Genomic DNA, 16,633 nt, shown 5'->3' with positions numbered 1-16,633 from the left:
GGGGGAGAAAACTTTTCTAAGAAACTGAATACAAGGCAGAGGTGGGCAGTGTTCCTTTGCAGCCGGGCATGGTGGGGAAGGGGACATTGATAATGACTGAGAAGCTTGTCTCTCAGAAAAACAAAAGAAACTCATCCGCCATGATGGATCTTCTTCTAATTGCGGTGCTTTCCAGAGCACAATTTGAAAACTTCTATAGAAACACCACCACCCCCATCATTTATGACTTTGAAAACTGGAAAACAAAAACATATCTGCAGCCAGAGGAAATTGTACAGACAGATCTGTCACACCATGTCTCCCGTGCCGTTTAAAGAAGATGAGAGGGAGAGAGCCCCCATGACCTCATTTAATATTTTCTATCTTGGTTCATGGTGATTTGAGAGGCAGAGGTCGGCTGATGGAGAAATTCAAAGGGTCCTAATGAGAGCAGCAATGTGCTCTCCTGTTCTGATCATCTCCCGGGTGATAACACTACAGGTGATCTTTGATGTCACATGCTGTGACTTCCAAAGTACAGCTGAACTGATCTTTCTGTTTCATCAGGAGGTAGGAGTTTGATGCTTGAATAGCTGGCTGTACAACATTTGGTCATCTTTCTTTTCTACTGGTATTCTTTGAGAGGGCAGATCTGATTAGGTTGATGGTAAAGGGGACTTGTCCTATCACAATTGGGATAGAATTGGGTACAATGCTGGTGAACAGCTGGGTGTGTCACTTGCAGCCTCACATCTCTGTGAATACATGGGCATATAGTATGTATTTTTTTAAAAGTGGAAGCAACTGGCATTATAAAACTCTGGCAAAACTTGAGTGCTGCTTTAGATTTCAGTTGCTGGATGGGAACAGAATGCAACAGAACTTAGTGCTTATTGTTCCTTTGCAGCATGTCCAAGCAAAATCCTTTACATCTTACCTGCACGGAAGATCTGGTAGTTACCAGTATTTCAAAAGGGGGAGATGCAAAGGCAACATTTGGATGGATTTTTTTTTTGCCCCCCCCCCAAAGGAACAAAGAGCCTTGAAGACATGTTCATTTGTTCCAGAGGTACCAACAAGGTAATCAAACTCCGTCTTGGGCAAACGCCTTGATGAATATGCAATAATTTTGCATACTTCAGATCTGTGCACACTGTAGTTTTTTGTATTCAGCCTTGAACCTGTGCAAAAATAAATATAAGAATAACTGTATACCTTTCATTCAAACAGTATTTGTCAAAATATATTGATCTTTCAACAATTCACCAAAGATGTCTACATGCTGCTACTATATGTAGAAATGATAAACTGTTTTATCCCAAGGCTGTCCCATGTGGCAGAGAACAAGGAATGCCTTTTCTATGAAAATGCCTGCTGTAACCTCAGTTGGAACAACTTAAAATAAAGACTCCCCCCCCCTTTACGACCATTGTTTTATTAATATGCCAACTTTGCACACATTTAATCAATTAATGAGTCAGTCAACTAAAACTAATAAACTAAAATGCCTTTAATCTGGTGACTATCTTTATCATAATTTTACATATTATTATACATTATCCATTTGCTTTCATCTCCTCTCTCCATTCCTTTTCCCTTTTGTATCGTGTCTATTCAATTATTAGTTTATGAGACAGAGACCACCGTATTTTAATATATGTACAGCACTTAGAAAATTGTTGGTTTTTAGTAAGTGTTATATCCAATGTACCACAAAGTTGAAGTCACTTAGCCGTATACTGGTTCCACTGGGGAAATGTTTTGCACCAGCAAAATGGTATTGCACAAGAGAATGCACAAGGACTAAACCCTAGACAAATCCAGAGTGGAGTTCATAAGATGTTTGGATGGCATCTTGTACACCTCCTTCTGGCAACTCCTGCAGCCAAGCTGGTGCCAAACATATTGCTCTGCTTTCCTTTGGATCTCTTCTGTGAGGCTGAGAGGGGGATCTTGTTGCCTGGCAGCCCAAGACCTCTATATACACTGCCCAGGCTTGTGCCCTGGGGAGGTCAGTTTGGCGCTGCTAATACAGCGGTTTGACTTCACCACCAGAGGCACTCAAGACAGCCAGATGCCAACAACAGCAGCAAATGAGGGTGTATGTGTGCATCTGTGTGATATGACAGTGACCCATCTGCACTATACATCTAAAACAGGATCATACCACTTTAAGCAGACCTACATTTCTGAGTTCCCTGTGGACAGGGATTGACTGCTAAACCACTCCAGAAATAGTGGCTCTGTGAGGGGAATAGGGGTCTCCTAACAACCTGCAGCATCCTGCAATTCCCAAACTGCAATTCCCATAATTCTACAAACCACAATTCCCATAATTCATTTGGAGAAGCCATGACTGTTTAAAGTGATATCATAGTGCTTTAAGTGTACTATACAGATGTGGCCTAAGTTTTTACAAGGGCTGCTGCATTTTTAAAAAAATGAATAGAAGAAGGAATTTCAACAGGTGTAGCTTTTCATTCTTCTCCAGCAACCACAAGAGCAATTTTCCTGTCTGTACTAATAACTAGGGATGGACAAATCTATGGATTTCATTTCCAGACAATTTCTCTTTCCTAACCTTAAATTCAGTTTGCTACATCAATGTGCCAATTTGTTAAGCCCTCACAAAATTTTGTCTGCTCTGTATTATAATATGCACATTTGTTCTATGCAATTTTACCTAAGATACACATTTTAGAAAGCAAGATCCCCAGATATCAGGCATTTTGTCCCCCCCCCCCAATGTGTGCATTTTTTGTACTAAACATTCATTGGAGAACCATATCACAAAATTTGGAGCATGAATTTTGGAGGACAGGTGGATTTTGGTCCGGGTACCATTTCAGAAGTGTGGATTTGGAAGATTCACGTTCAGTTGTGAACCACACCAGATATTTCCCTCCTCCTCACAACAACGTCGCTCCTTAAGCAGTACACTAGCTCAGACTTCACCAGTGCTACCAAACACATATTTTCCCTCCTTCTGCTAAAAACTAAACAGTCACTTCAAGTCAGTTTGTTCTCTGAAGCTTTTAAAAGAGACGTCAGCTATGCTTAGTGTGAAGTTGGGGCTGAAGTAAAAGCTGGATATGTGCCCAGTCCAGTCAGATGGAAATTACATCTTGCACAGGAACCTAAATGTCATCTTCCTCAGCCCCTTTTACAGCTGGAACTGTGTTAACTCCCTTTTATCCCCCCATGTTGCATCTTTATTTTCCTACAGATATGACTGTACTTCCCTTCAGATATGATAAATCATCTCTGGTAGCACCACAATCTAGGGCACAGTGAGCGATCATCTGGAATTTCAGATGACACTTAAAAGTATAATAACAAGTAAACAAAGCCCAGGAGGAATATGTGTCTTGAAATGTGCAGTTCATGTTAGTAGCGTGAAGTAATTAACAAGCTGAAACAGCAAGAGGGGAGCTGGGCGGCTTCTAGTTCTTCAGAAGATGCTGAAAACGAAAATGGGCCAGGTTCTCAGACCATGGGAACCACTGGGATAAGGTCAGCCCATGACCTGTGTTTATTATACCCTAAGCGCTGGCATTTGTTTGAGGTTGTATTCAGATCAGAGGTTCTCACATGAAGGCCTGCCAACCACTGGTGGCCCATGAGTGTGGTCCACACCTTTTTTTGAAAGATTGCAAAATAGTTGAGAATGTTCTATAGTTGAAGCAGCACATGATTCATTTTTTTCCCTGGCAACAGAGATGGAGACCATTTGGATCAGGTCTGGGTTTTTCCAACGGACTAGCAAATTCCTGGCCCATGGTTTTCATAACCAGTAAAGGCTGGTCCATCAACCCCAGTCTGCCCTTGGTCAGCCCTTCCTTTCTTTCTTTCTTTCTTTCTTTCTTTCTTTCTTTCTTTCTTTCTTTCCTTGCCTTTCTTTCCTTGCCTTTCTTTCTAATTGCCTTTTATAGAGTGAACATTATCACACATTATATTTCGTAGAAGGCAAAAGGTTTAAGTGGTCTGCCGGTTTTCAACTGGTCTGCAGGGCTGCTGTTCTGGTTTTGTTGTTGTTACTGAGAACTGTTGATAAAACCAAAATGGAGCAACTCCACATTAACATGCATTGTATCGTTATTTTTTTAGTTGCCAACAGGTTGTGCTGTTTCTTGACTTTGCAGTAAAGAACACTCTAATGACAGGTCTAAGGCAGGAATGGGGAACCTCTGGTCCACAGGCTTCCTGAGGCCTGCCAGGCCTTGGAGTTTGGCTCACTTGGCTATTTTAGGCAAACCACACCCACTTTCCTTGCTCCTGACATCGTATATGATATCAGGCATGAGAAACCTCAAGGTGCAGCTTGAAAATGAAGAAGAATCAGGAGCGCACCTGGAGCGCATTCCCAATAATTCCTTTCAATTGCCAGCTTGAATTCAACTCAGAAATGAAAATGATTTTTTCCCTCAGGCATGGCTCTCAGCAAAATAAAAAAATTAAAAATGAAACTCTCTCAGAAATAGAAACTGAGGAGAAATTGGGTTCAGTTTGCATTTAAATGCAAACCTACCTACTTCTCACTTTCTGTAGCAATATGCAAACTGAAACACTGGCAACCCTTCGAAATTTGCAGTTCCTTGAATTTTGCAATGCAGTTTGCAAGTCAAGCAATGTGTACAAAAATGCATATACTGAGGGCAAAGTGCACACAAAATGCATATAGTAGTGGCAATAGCATACAAAAAATGCATTATTGGGGGAATAACATGCAAAAATGCATCATGTTAGGGAAATTTGATTTATGAAATTCTATGTATTAGGCAAAATTGCATACACAAATGGATATATTGGGATAAATTTGCACTAAGATGCCGATGAATTTTCACAAGGACTTGAAAATAAACAATTCCTGAACCACTGTTAAAAACCAAACACAAAACTGCAAAAAATAGAAATGGAGAGAAACCAACATTGATTTATTTGGCCATCCCTAGCCAGAAGTAGGAGAGGGGACTGAAATGTTGAAGGAATGGAGAGAAGCACTTAAACTTAGGACGTGGAATATTTCCCAAAGAGGAGCTAGGGTTGCACCAGGCCTGTACTTGAGAGAACTGGATGTTCCATAGCTCTTTCTACCTTTAGCCATTAGGACCTTTACGCCAACTTTATACCTGCTTTCCACTGTCAATTTCAGTCGATTTCTAAAAGCAATATACAACACATATGGATGTGGAAATTCAGTGGGTGTTTTTGCCTAGAACGCATGAGATTCTGTCAGCAACTGTGAACATAAATGACTTCTTATGCTTTTCACTCCATCATCGTCAAGCCAGCATGTTGAAGGCCTTGTGCGTTTTCTTTGGGATATAAAATTACATTCTTTCTTCTTTTCTTTGCTGCAAGTGAGTTTTGTTGTTCTTGTATAATGTTGAGCACTGAGCGTGAAATGAGTGGATCTTGTTTGTTAGTGTGGTTGTGGGTTTTTTGTTACTGGTTTGGTTTTTTTAAAGTACTGATCCTTCATCTTTCAAACGATTGAGAAGGCAAACTTGGCAGGCAGGCAGCTCACCTGTTTTCTGCCATCACTGCATGATAAATAGCTTCGCAGAACCTGCCAGTGCGCCTGGGACACGCCTTTTCAAATGGCACCAAGTGTAAAAGTGTTATTGCAAGCCAGAATGTGGTGGAGGGAGGGAGGGAGGGAGGGAGGGAGAAATATTCTCTCCAGCATTATTGAACATTCTCCCACCACCCCCCAAGTTATATTTATTGTTATGTCCTGTTAGTTTGGAGGTGGTGAGAGTGGGAGTCACCAGATTGACAACATCCTACCTTGGAATGCTTGAAATTTTTTCCAGAGCTTGGCTCTGTAGCTTTCCACTGAATCAGTGGTTTTGGAAATGCTTGTCTAAAAGCATCACTGCTGGTGTACTTTGTCAGTTGTCCGCAGTGGTTCCCAAACTATCTTTCAAGAAACTCACGCTGGCATTTCAAACAGTGCAACTCTAGGCATCCAATAAGGTCCCACTAAACTCAATGAATCTCTTCATCGTTATCTGTCTGATTCTCATTGAATCAAGTACAGTGGTACCTTGGTTCCCGAATGGCTTGGTTCCCAAACATATTGGCTCCTGAATGTCACAAACCCAGAAGTAAGTGTTCCGGGTTTGCAAATGTTTTTTGGAAGCCGAACGTCCATTTCGGTTGTCGGCATTGTTTCTGGGGCCAATCAGCCAATCAGAAGCCGCACCTTGGTTTGCGAATGTTTTGGAACTCGAATGGATTTCCAGAACAGATTGAGTTTGAGAACCAAGGTATCACTGTATCTTCCTGTCATCAATGCCCATCCAAACAGACCTATTTAACTATTAATTATGTAAAAGACAGAGAGAAAGGTTATAGCCCTTGATGTTCATAACACAGGCATCTGCAGAAGGGGAAATGGTGGATGATCCTTAATGTGGCGGGCATTGTGTCCATGTCGATCAGCTGCTTGGGGAGGACAGTGAGCCCTGCTTGCAAAAGAACAATGGGGAGCTCCCTTTAAGCTCCTGGTTGTTCCTTTGTGGTCTGTGACAGGTGTGGGACAAGGGGGCATGGTTTCTGACGAATGGCTTTGTAGGCCAAATGGGGAGCTGTTCTGGCTGCAATGAGGCCCACAAACTGGAGGTTCTGCACAACAGGGCTGTTTGTTTCTTGCTGTTTGTATCTGCCTCTATGGACCTAAGGACTCAGGGAAGCTAAATGCAATTTAATTGCCTATATAGGTCTAAGTTTTAAGAGCTCACAGAAAAATAGACACAAAGGGAGAAGAGAGGCAGGGGGAAACCCACAATTTTATTTTATTTTCCATTTTTATTAACTTTTCAAATTTTACATTTCAAATTAAACATCATCTATTATACCATACATTCATTAACTTCTTTCCCTCCCTCCCCTTCCAAGGTTCGTTTAACTTCTCCACCATTCCTGCATATTTTGATATATCCATCTAATTCTATTTTCCTATCTTACATCACTTCAATATATATTATACTGTTGAATTTTACTTTAATACTGCCAGCGTTGTCAGCTGTACACAATTGTTTTCAAAATACTTGACCCACAATTTTAAAACTGAACATACTTTATCCCTATCCCAGAGTACATTTTCTCAGAAGTAATTCCCACAGAGATCAATGTGATTCACTTCCAAGCAAGCCTGCCTAACACTGTGCTGGATTTTAGCCATAGTATTTCATTTTTTAAAAATAATCTGTATATATGTTTTGACACTTTAGAAAATAAAATTTACCAAAAAAAAGAGGGGATCTTGAATGTTAAACTGCATTTTACCATGTTCAAAGTTGCCTTTCGGTACAATATCCCAGCCCTCGCTATTTTGTTTTTGAAACGTTGCCTCTTAAAATTACATAGCTGTGTTGCTTTCCAGCACAATGTGTTGATGAGAAACCTGTTTAAACATTTCATACCAGAAGGCAGGGCCAGATTTCACATCCAAGAACTTGCCAGATGGAGGCTTAATTCAAATGAACAAATGGCAAACAAATGATCTGTGCATCTGTAGGGACTATTTATGAGTTACCCGTGCTTAAATTTTTGAAAAGAAAGAGATGCAGGAAAGCATGAATGCCTTGACGCTGGTTCTCTGGTTAGTTGGTGGTGCGCATGCTATGGGACGCTTTTATATTCTAGAACAGGCATGGCCAAACCTGGCACTCCAGATGTTTTGGGACTAAAACTCCCATCATCCCTAGCTAACAGGACCAGTGGTCAGGGATGATGGGAATTGTAGTCCCAAACATCTGGAGGGCCAGAGTTTGCCTATGCCTGGTGTAGGTGGTCCTTCAAGGTAGCCTGATCCCATCAGTATGCAGATGATACCCAGCTCTACCTCCCTTTTAAATCAGAACCAGTAAAGGCGGTAAAGGTCCTGTGTGAGTGCCTGGAGGCGGTTGGAGGATGGATGGCGGCTAACAGATGGAGGCTGAATCCTGACAAGACTGAAGTACTGTTTTTGGGGGACAGGGATGATGCGGATTGTAGTCCCAAAACATCTGGAGGGCCAAGTTTGTCCAAGCCATGCCTGAACATCTGGAGGGCCAAGTTTGGCCATGCCTGTTCTAGAACTTCATGACTATTTGTGCTCATGATGGTATCACGGTGGTTAGATGCAATCCCACTTTCAATATTGTTTGTACTTGCAAAAGTTTTGGGGGCAGCCATCCTGCTTTGTTTCCAATCAGTGCATGTCTCATAGCTTCTTGCTGAAATCCTGTAACCTGTAACACATTTTCCTGTTTTTTGCTGTTGCCCCATTCTTGTTGTGCTATAGCGCCTGGATGGCAATAATGCAGTAACACTGGGGAAGCATTGCAGGACAACTAGTAAAACAGAATGGTATGTAGATGATCCATTATAACCCCAGTACAGTTTAAATCCACCACTAATACAGTATGTTGTTGTTGTTTAGTCGTTTAGTCGTGTCCGACTCTTCATGACCCCATGGACCAGAGCACGCCAGGCACTCCTGTCTTCCACTGCCTCCCGTAGTTTGGTCAAACTCATGCTGGTAGCTTCAAGAACACTATCCAACCATCTCGTCCTCTGTCGTCCCCTTTTCCCTTTTCTTGCCCTCCATCTTTCCCAAAATCAGGGTCTTTTCCAGGGAGTATTCTCTTCTCATGAATTGGCCAAAGTATTGGAGCCTCAGCTTCACGATCTGTCCTTCCAGTGAGCACTCAGGGCTGATTTTCTTCAGAATGGATAGGTTTGGTCTTCTTGCAGTCCATGGGACTCTCAAGAGTCTCCTCCAGCACCATAATTCAAAAACATCAATTCTTCGGCAATCAGCCTTCTTTATGGTCCAGCTTTCACTTCCATACATCACTACTGGGATATAAATACTGTATAAATCCACCACTAACACACTATTATTGCATCAATGACATGCCGCAGAAGACATCACCAGAATACACACACACTAGCCTGAAGGGGTCCTTAGTGGAGTCATATCAGGAGATAATTAGGGATATTTGAGAATTCTATCAGAAACAGAAATGGGAGCAGAAATTCCTACAAAATTTGCATTATCAGAGGTCAGAAATGGAAACCACACAAGTGAGTATGAACAGTATTCATTACTGTTGTTTTTTTAGCACACAAACATTATGAAAACAATCACATTGTTTATTGCATTGTTTTTAATGTTCCCCTTCAATTGAAATGCATTGAGATCAATTGTGCAATTAGGTATATGCAACCTTTTGCCATAGCGGATAGCAAGGTGGATAGCGTATGCTTTAGTGAAAGTTGAATTGTAGCAGAACTGACACAGTGCTGATTGTGATGAACACAGGCCAGGATGGAAATCATATATATATCCATAGACATAATTCAGGCCATTCATTAAGATCAGCCAGACACAGTCCTGCACAAGTTCTGACCTCACCAACAGTAGCACTGGAATCATGGAACTCTTTCCAAAGGAAATGCATCTTACCCTCTTCAGTAAGACAGTGAACAGGTGACCTATGTCTGCTGTCCAGCTTCTAACTGTTGGTGACTGCTAACTTTAAGTCCCCTCCTGCTCTTCCATCTTTATCTTCAAACTATAAAAACATAAGAGCCTACTGGATCAGGCCAATCTAGTACACCATCCTGTTCTCACAGTAGCCTTCAGCTGTGAAGGCAGAGCATAGCTATCATGGCTAAAGGTAAAGGTAAGGGTACCCCTGCCCGTACGGGCCAGTCTTGACAGACTCTGGGGTTGTGCGCCCATCTCATTTAAGAGGCCGGGGGCCAGCGCTGTCCGGAGACACTTCCAGGTCACGTGGCCAGTGTGACAAAGCTGCATCTGGCGAGCCAGCGCAGCACACGGAACGCCGTTTACCTTCCCGCTGGTAAGCGGTCCCTATTTATCTACTTGCACCCGGGGGTGCTTTCGAACTGCTAGGTTGGCAGGCGCTGGGATCGAGCAGCGGGAGCGCACCCCGCCGCGGGGATTCGAACCGCCGACCTTTCGATCGGCAAGCCCTAGGCGCTGAGGCTTTTACCCACAGCGCCACCCACGTCCCAGAGCTATCATGGCTAGTAGCCATCAAAAGCCTTCTCCTCCATTAATTTGTCTAATCCCTTTTTAATCCCTTCTAACTTGGTGGCCATTGCTGTCTCCTGCAGGACCAAGGTCCATAGTTGAACTATGCACCGCATGAATAAATACCGGTACTTTCTTTTATTTGTTCTGAATCTTCCAACATTCTGATTCATTGGATGCCCTCAAGGTTTCATATTATGAGAAAACCTTTTCTCTATCCACTTTTTCCACGCCATGCATAATTTTATGAATTTCTATTAGGTCACCTCTTACTCGCCTTTTCTCTAAACTTGTTGTTGTTTAGTCGTTTAGTCGTGTCCGACTCTTCGTGACCCCAAAAAGTCCCAAATGTTTCAGCCTTTCTTCATGGGGGAGTTGCTCCATCCGCATGATCTTTCTGTTTGCCCTTTTCGGAAACTTTCCCAACTCCTTTTTGAGGTGAGGCCAGAACCAGACTTGAACCAGACAACCCTTCAGACAGGGAGCACCTCAAAACAGAGGACTGTCCTCTGAAACCCCTTCAAACTGAGGACTGTCTTCTGTAAAGGAGAGGACATGGCTATCCTATCCAGGCTTCATCTTTACTCAGCACATTTCAGCAGCCCCCTTTGGTCTTGGATTAACGGTTGTGTTTAAGTTCTGTTGCTCTCCTGCTATTCTTCTGATGCTGCTTGTTTGTTTGTTTGTTTGTTTGTATGTTTGACACTGTGTGTGTGGCTGCTGGTAGCTAGAGCACAAAAGTCCCTGGACAGGAACAGTGGGAGTTGGAATGTCGCCAGCGAAAGAGACAGAAGTCTGAGTTCGGCAGCCAGCAGCAGGCTCCAAGGGCATGCTGTTTACTTTTGGAGAATAGATGCCTGCTATATAAGTCACTAAGTACTTTATGTACAAACATAGTACAAGCAGAGGCGACAATGCACCCCGACAGGGCAAGCAACCCACTACCCTACAAGATCCTTCCCCCCCCCCCGAATCTCTTATCTTCATCCAGTTCTATGCTGTCTCAATAGATCTTCTAAACTGCCACACTGCGTATGTACACACATACGCACCTTATTTCTGACCCTCGCCCACTAGTTGGCTGGAGCTTTGTGTGTGATTTTCTTTGACATGGTTTCTTCAAAGGTCACCCCACCTGGTCACTTTGTCAGTTTCATTTCAGAGGAGAAAGGGTGGGCTGTGAACGGTGCTCAGGCAAGCAGGGAGCAAAAGACTTGTTCATACAACACTCATCCTGATTTGTTTGCACAAAGTTTCTGGGGAGGTTAGACAACACCAGCTATTTATGGAGCATTCATGCTGATATCCCACATTTTCCAGCAGGAATGGGGCGGTGGAGGGGGGGGGGATTTGATTCAGTCTGCATTCATACTTTCTAACCCAGTATGGGAAATGAAACACAGCAATCCATCAAAATTCGCAAGATTCCAAATTTTGCAGGGAAGTTCTCCATACAAGTAATGTGTACAGTGGTACCTCGGGTTACAGATGCTTCAGGTTAAGCGTTTTCGGGTTGCGCACTGCGCTGAACTGGGAAGTACTGGAATGGGTTACTTCTGGGTTTTGGCACTTGCGCATGCGCAGAAGCGCTAAATCATGCTTTGTGCATGCGCTGAAGTGCTGATTCACGACCTGCACATGTGCAGATGCGGTGCTGCAGGTTGCGAATGCTGCGGGTTGCGATTGTGCCTCCCGCACGGATCGCGTTCGCAACCCAAGGTTCCACTGTACAAGAACGTTTACACTTGGGTAAAGTGTGCATCAAAAGGCCTATATTAGTGAACGCAGCCTATACAAATACATTATGTTGCTTTGTAAAAAAAAAAGTTTATATTCCACAAAATTGCATGCAAAAATGTGTATATTAGGATAAACTGACACAAAAATGTATTTTTTTTTAATGCAAAACACTGGAGATGTGGAGAAGTAGACTTAAAGATTGGAGGGGAAATGAGATATGAAGATAAAACCAAAATGGTCAGATTCACCCATCCCCATTTTCTTCTGCATTTCCCCATCAATTCTTTTAGTGCAAAATGTCCAGTCTTAGGGGGAAGCACGTTTGTTTTGCAACATTCACACAATGGTTGGCATCAAAATGCCAGCCAAATGGGAAAATCCAATGATGAATGAATGAATGAAAGAAAGAAACCTCTCTTGCCAATGACTCATTTGCAAATTAAACCCCGTTTGGAAGAATATTTTATGGCTTTAACACCACACCACCTTCCTCCCCCCGTTTTAGAATTCTAATGAGCTCAAAAGCAAGTTTTGCGACATTTTGGTTGGTCTTATAAAGGCATGGTCTGATTATGGATTTTGGAATCCTTATGGGCCCTCCTGACTTTGTGCCAGCTTGGTGACCCTGAATCAAGTACAGTCTTCTGCCCAAGGGGGATGATCAATGCCAGTCTGCATTGTAACACTATGGGGCCAAGTAATACTTTTCACAAAAAGGAATATTAAACTTTAATTTAGCTTCTTTGGAGCTATGCCTAGGCAGCTGCCTTCCCCCCACGTCCCTTGTGTAAAGTGCCACACTGTATAATATGCGTATGTACACACTTAGCTCTATAAATACACAGTCATCACACACTTCTAAAAGGGGTATATGTGCGCTAAGAAAACACAGGGGACAATACAGTTCCTAAGAGAGGCCTGGGTGGTTTTTCTCCCGCTCCTCAGGGTTGTTAAAAGAAGGCGGCACAGACTCAGAAGGATATGAAAATTAAAAATCGTCTGAAGGAAACTTGTGAGAAGCTCTGGTTAAGGCTGCAGCTCAAGAATCCCAGCTATGTTATGTCAGAATGTTTAATTGCGAGCTGCAGTTTAATGAATGGAAAGATATGGCAAAAGCAGGAAGCGAAGGGAGCCTGTGAAAACAAAACTCCAATTGCCGTTTTGGAAACTGAAACGTCCGCTAATATCTCTGTGCACGCCAGTATATAGTGTTACAAGGAGGCATTCAGAAGATCGCATTCTCTGGCCCTGAACCAGTTACCACTTAATGCAAGTATTTAATTTCTAAAATCAGAGGATGCAAGGTTGAAGTCTGCCTAATAGTCACACTTAGCTATGGAAGGGGAACCCTGTGGCCCTCCTAATGTTGTTGCGCTCCAACTCCCATGAGCCGAGACAGTGATCAGGGACGATGGGAGTTTTAGTTCAGCAATGCCCTTCCCTGCTCTAGGTCCTGTTCTAGAGGTGTGGTTACTCAGTGGTGCACATGTCCTATCTGTACATGCCCAGACTTATTGAGCTCTTTTTACTTCTCACATTCTTCTTGGGGCCTTGAAAAGTCTGGCTCAAAGTAAGATGTAATGTGCACATTTTTATGTGCGTGCACATTTTATGATTATGTATATGCCATGTCCAATCAGAGGGACGCAGGTGGCGCTGTGGGTTAAAGCCTCAGCGCCTAGGACTTGCCGATCGAAAGGTCGGCGGTTCGAATCCCTGCGGCGGGGTGCGCTCCCGCTGCTCGGTCCCAGCGCCTGCCAACCTAGCAGTTCGAAAGCACCTCCGGGTGCAAGTAGATAAATAGGGACCGCTTACCAGCGGGAAGGTAAACGGCGTTTCCGTGTGCGGCTCTGGCTCACCAGATGCAGCTTTGTCACGCTGGCCACGTGACCCGGAAGTGTCTCCGGACAGCGCTGGCCCCTGGCCTCTTGAGTGAGATGGGCGCACAACCCCAGAGTCTGTCAAGACTGGCCCGTACGGGCAGGGGTACCTTTACCTTTACCTTTATGTCCAATCAGACATGTTGTCCAGATGGGATAGATTTCCAGTTTCCAATGGAAAACTGGAAACAGAGAGGTTTTCCATTTTCCAGTTCCCATGGGTAGCAACTTTTTTAACTGGAGTGTTCTCTTTAGATTATACGTATAAATTAAAAGTGAATTCAAGAAGGATGAAAATTAGTAAGAGTGCTAGAGCAATCACAAAAAATGACATCCGGCATTGCAGCCTTAAACAGACTTAGCAGGGAGTAAATCCCACTGAAAGAACTGGGGCTTGCTTCTGAGTCAAGTTGCATAAGATTGCTTTGCCCTGGTCAAGTGAATTGTATTCTCTCTCTCTCTCTCTCTCTCTCTCTCTCTCTCTCTCTCTCTCTCTCCACTTTCCAATAATTTGAACTGAGAATTTATTGATATTTATTGATGAATATGTTCACAATATTATAGAATCAAAACCAAGCTAGTCACGCTTAGCTTCCACTGAAATCAATGTGAAATGTTAGTCATGACTAATTTAAACTCCATTGATTGACTAACCTGATGCGGGCCCAACTAATAATTTATTTTTAAACTCTCCCAATAACAAAAATCATATATTCAAGATTGATTATTAGAGTGTGTATATTCCCCAGTAACGGGTTCAGAAAGCAACTTAACACTCCTGCCCTCAACACACCATTGAAAACTATAGGATTCCCTACTAAATAAACATGCATAACATTGAATTGTAAAATAAAGCAAATTAGATAATCAACTCTAAAATATAAACCAGCAAACGATCAGAAGACAAGAACAGCTGCAAGACCAATCAGACTCACAAAAGATAAGAAGCTCAAAGGCATCGATGAGTGCCATGCTCAAAAATGCTTTAAAGATGGTATGGAATGGTGTGAGAAATTTAATTCTGTCTATAGCTGCAAGAACACCCCAGGTTGACAAGTATGGAATTGATGCCATTGATTGCTACAGAAGTGACGGGCTGCAATTCTATATGCACTTAGAATAATAGAATTGTAGGGTTGGAAGCGGTTCCAACAGGGCCGTCTTTAGCATATGCACCGCTGGGGTGCAAAGATCCACCCAGTGCCCCCAAATTTAGTTTAGCCACCCAATTTTTTTAAAGGGGGGGGGCGAGCTTTTTTTGAAAGGGGGGAAGCCAGAGTTGACGATCTTTTCAGGGGGAGGAGAATTGCTCACCTGTCACAATGACAAAGCAGAAATAACTGCTTTTGTTTCCTGACTCGTCGGGAATATCGGGAATATTTGACGCTATGGAGTATGGGTGGGGACTTTAGCTCCATTGCTTTTCAATGCCGCCAATCGAGAGGGACCAGTATACAGTAGGTATACATTTAGTGCCCTCCAGAATACACTTGGTGCCCCCCAGAATTGGGTGCCCGGGTGCCCCACACCTCTTTTACCCCAGGGTAAAGACAGCCCTGAGTCCCAATGACCATCTAGTCCAACCCCTCTGCAATGCAGATATCACAGCTAAAGAATCTCTGGCAGATGGCCTGAGATTAAGTCACATTGATCTCTTCAACCAGGCGTTGGACTGATTAACATCCTATGGCCTTTTAAATGTGTCTGTGGGAGAGGGTTTATTGGCTTGTTTTGCTTCTGCTGTGTTATTATGTACCTCGTGTTTTCATTCTGTATTTTTATGTTGTGAACCTTCCTGTGATCTTTGGATGAAGGGCACTATACAATTTTTATACAATTGAAAGGAAATGAAATGGGCCTTACCTCTGAGTCGACACTCATATTATCACGCTGTTAATGCTTTTGTTAAGAGCCCACTTTTTATTAACTGATAGCTAATTATGAGGTGTGTTTTGGCAAAGCCTTTGCTTTCATTCTTTCTAGTTGATAAATCATTTGCCTTGAGAAACCGTTGATCAATCAACTTAATTTAATGCTTCTGCGCATTACCAAAACCCCAATACAGTAGTACCTCGGGTTAAGTACTTAATCCATTCCGGAGGTCCGTACTTAACCTGAAACTGTTCTTAACCTGAAGCACCACTTTAGCTAATGGGGCCTCCTGCTGCTGCCGCGCCGCCGGAGCACGATTTCTGTTCTCATCCTGAAGCAAAGTTCTTAACCCGAGGTACTATTTCTGGGCTAGCGGAGGCTGTAACCTGAAGCGTATGTAACCTGAAGTGTATGTAACCCGAGGTACCACTGTACAAGTGGCTGTTGGTGATAATGGAGTCGTGGAATCACTTTTCTATTTATTTATTGCTTTTGTATCCTGACTTTTGTTTGGGGAGTTCCAAGCCAGGTGCTGCTCAGACCCAGATGTGTTCAGTTTCAACAAACTAATAGTATCCTGTTCCTTTGGGGGGTGGGGGATAGGACATGGTTTAGACCTCACCTTACAATTGAATAAATTGCACTGTTAAGATGGACACGACATTTTAATTAAAAAAACAACACCAAACCAGTTTATTGTTAATGTCACCAATTCAAATCTGCACTAGTCTATTTAAATTTAGTTTTAGCTGATTAGTGCTTCCAAACAAACTATATTTTAACCCATGGAGACTGGTATATTGGGGCAAATGGGGCACTGCCTGTCTTCAACCAAACCCCACTGGTCTGGCTTCTTATTTACAACCTCCCCAGATGCTGGAAATGCCTGTCTGCTTCCTCCTCCTTAGCTTCAGTTTTGGCCCTTGAACAATTCAGCAGGGTTGAAGATGGGGACAGAACATCAGTCATTACCTCTATCGCCACCTGCTGTTGGTCTCCCCGCCTTCTGCCCTACCAGCCCAAAATAGCTGCCACTGCTTTTATCTCCTCAGAACAAAATCACAGTAAAAGCATATAAAGGATTCTGAACCCCCTGGATGTTAATTGC

Source organism: Podarcis gaigeae (genome assembly GCF_964106915.1).
Source record: "Podarcis gaigeae genome assembly, chromosome: 14".
Classification (NCBI taxonomy): Eukaryota; Metazoa; Chordata; class Lepidosauria; order Squamata; family Lacertidae; genus Podarcis; species Podarcis gaigeae.
Note: the sequence above shows the minus strand (reverse complement) of the source record.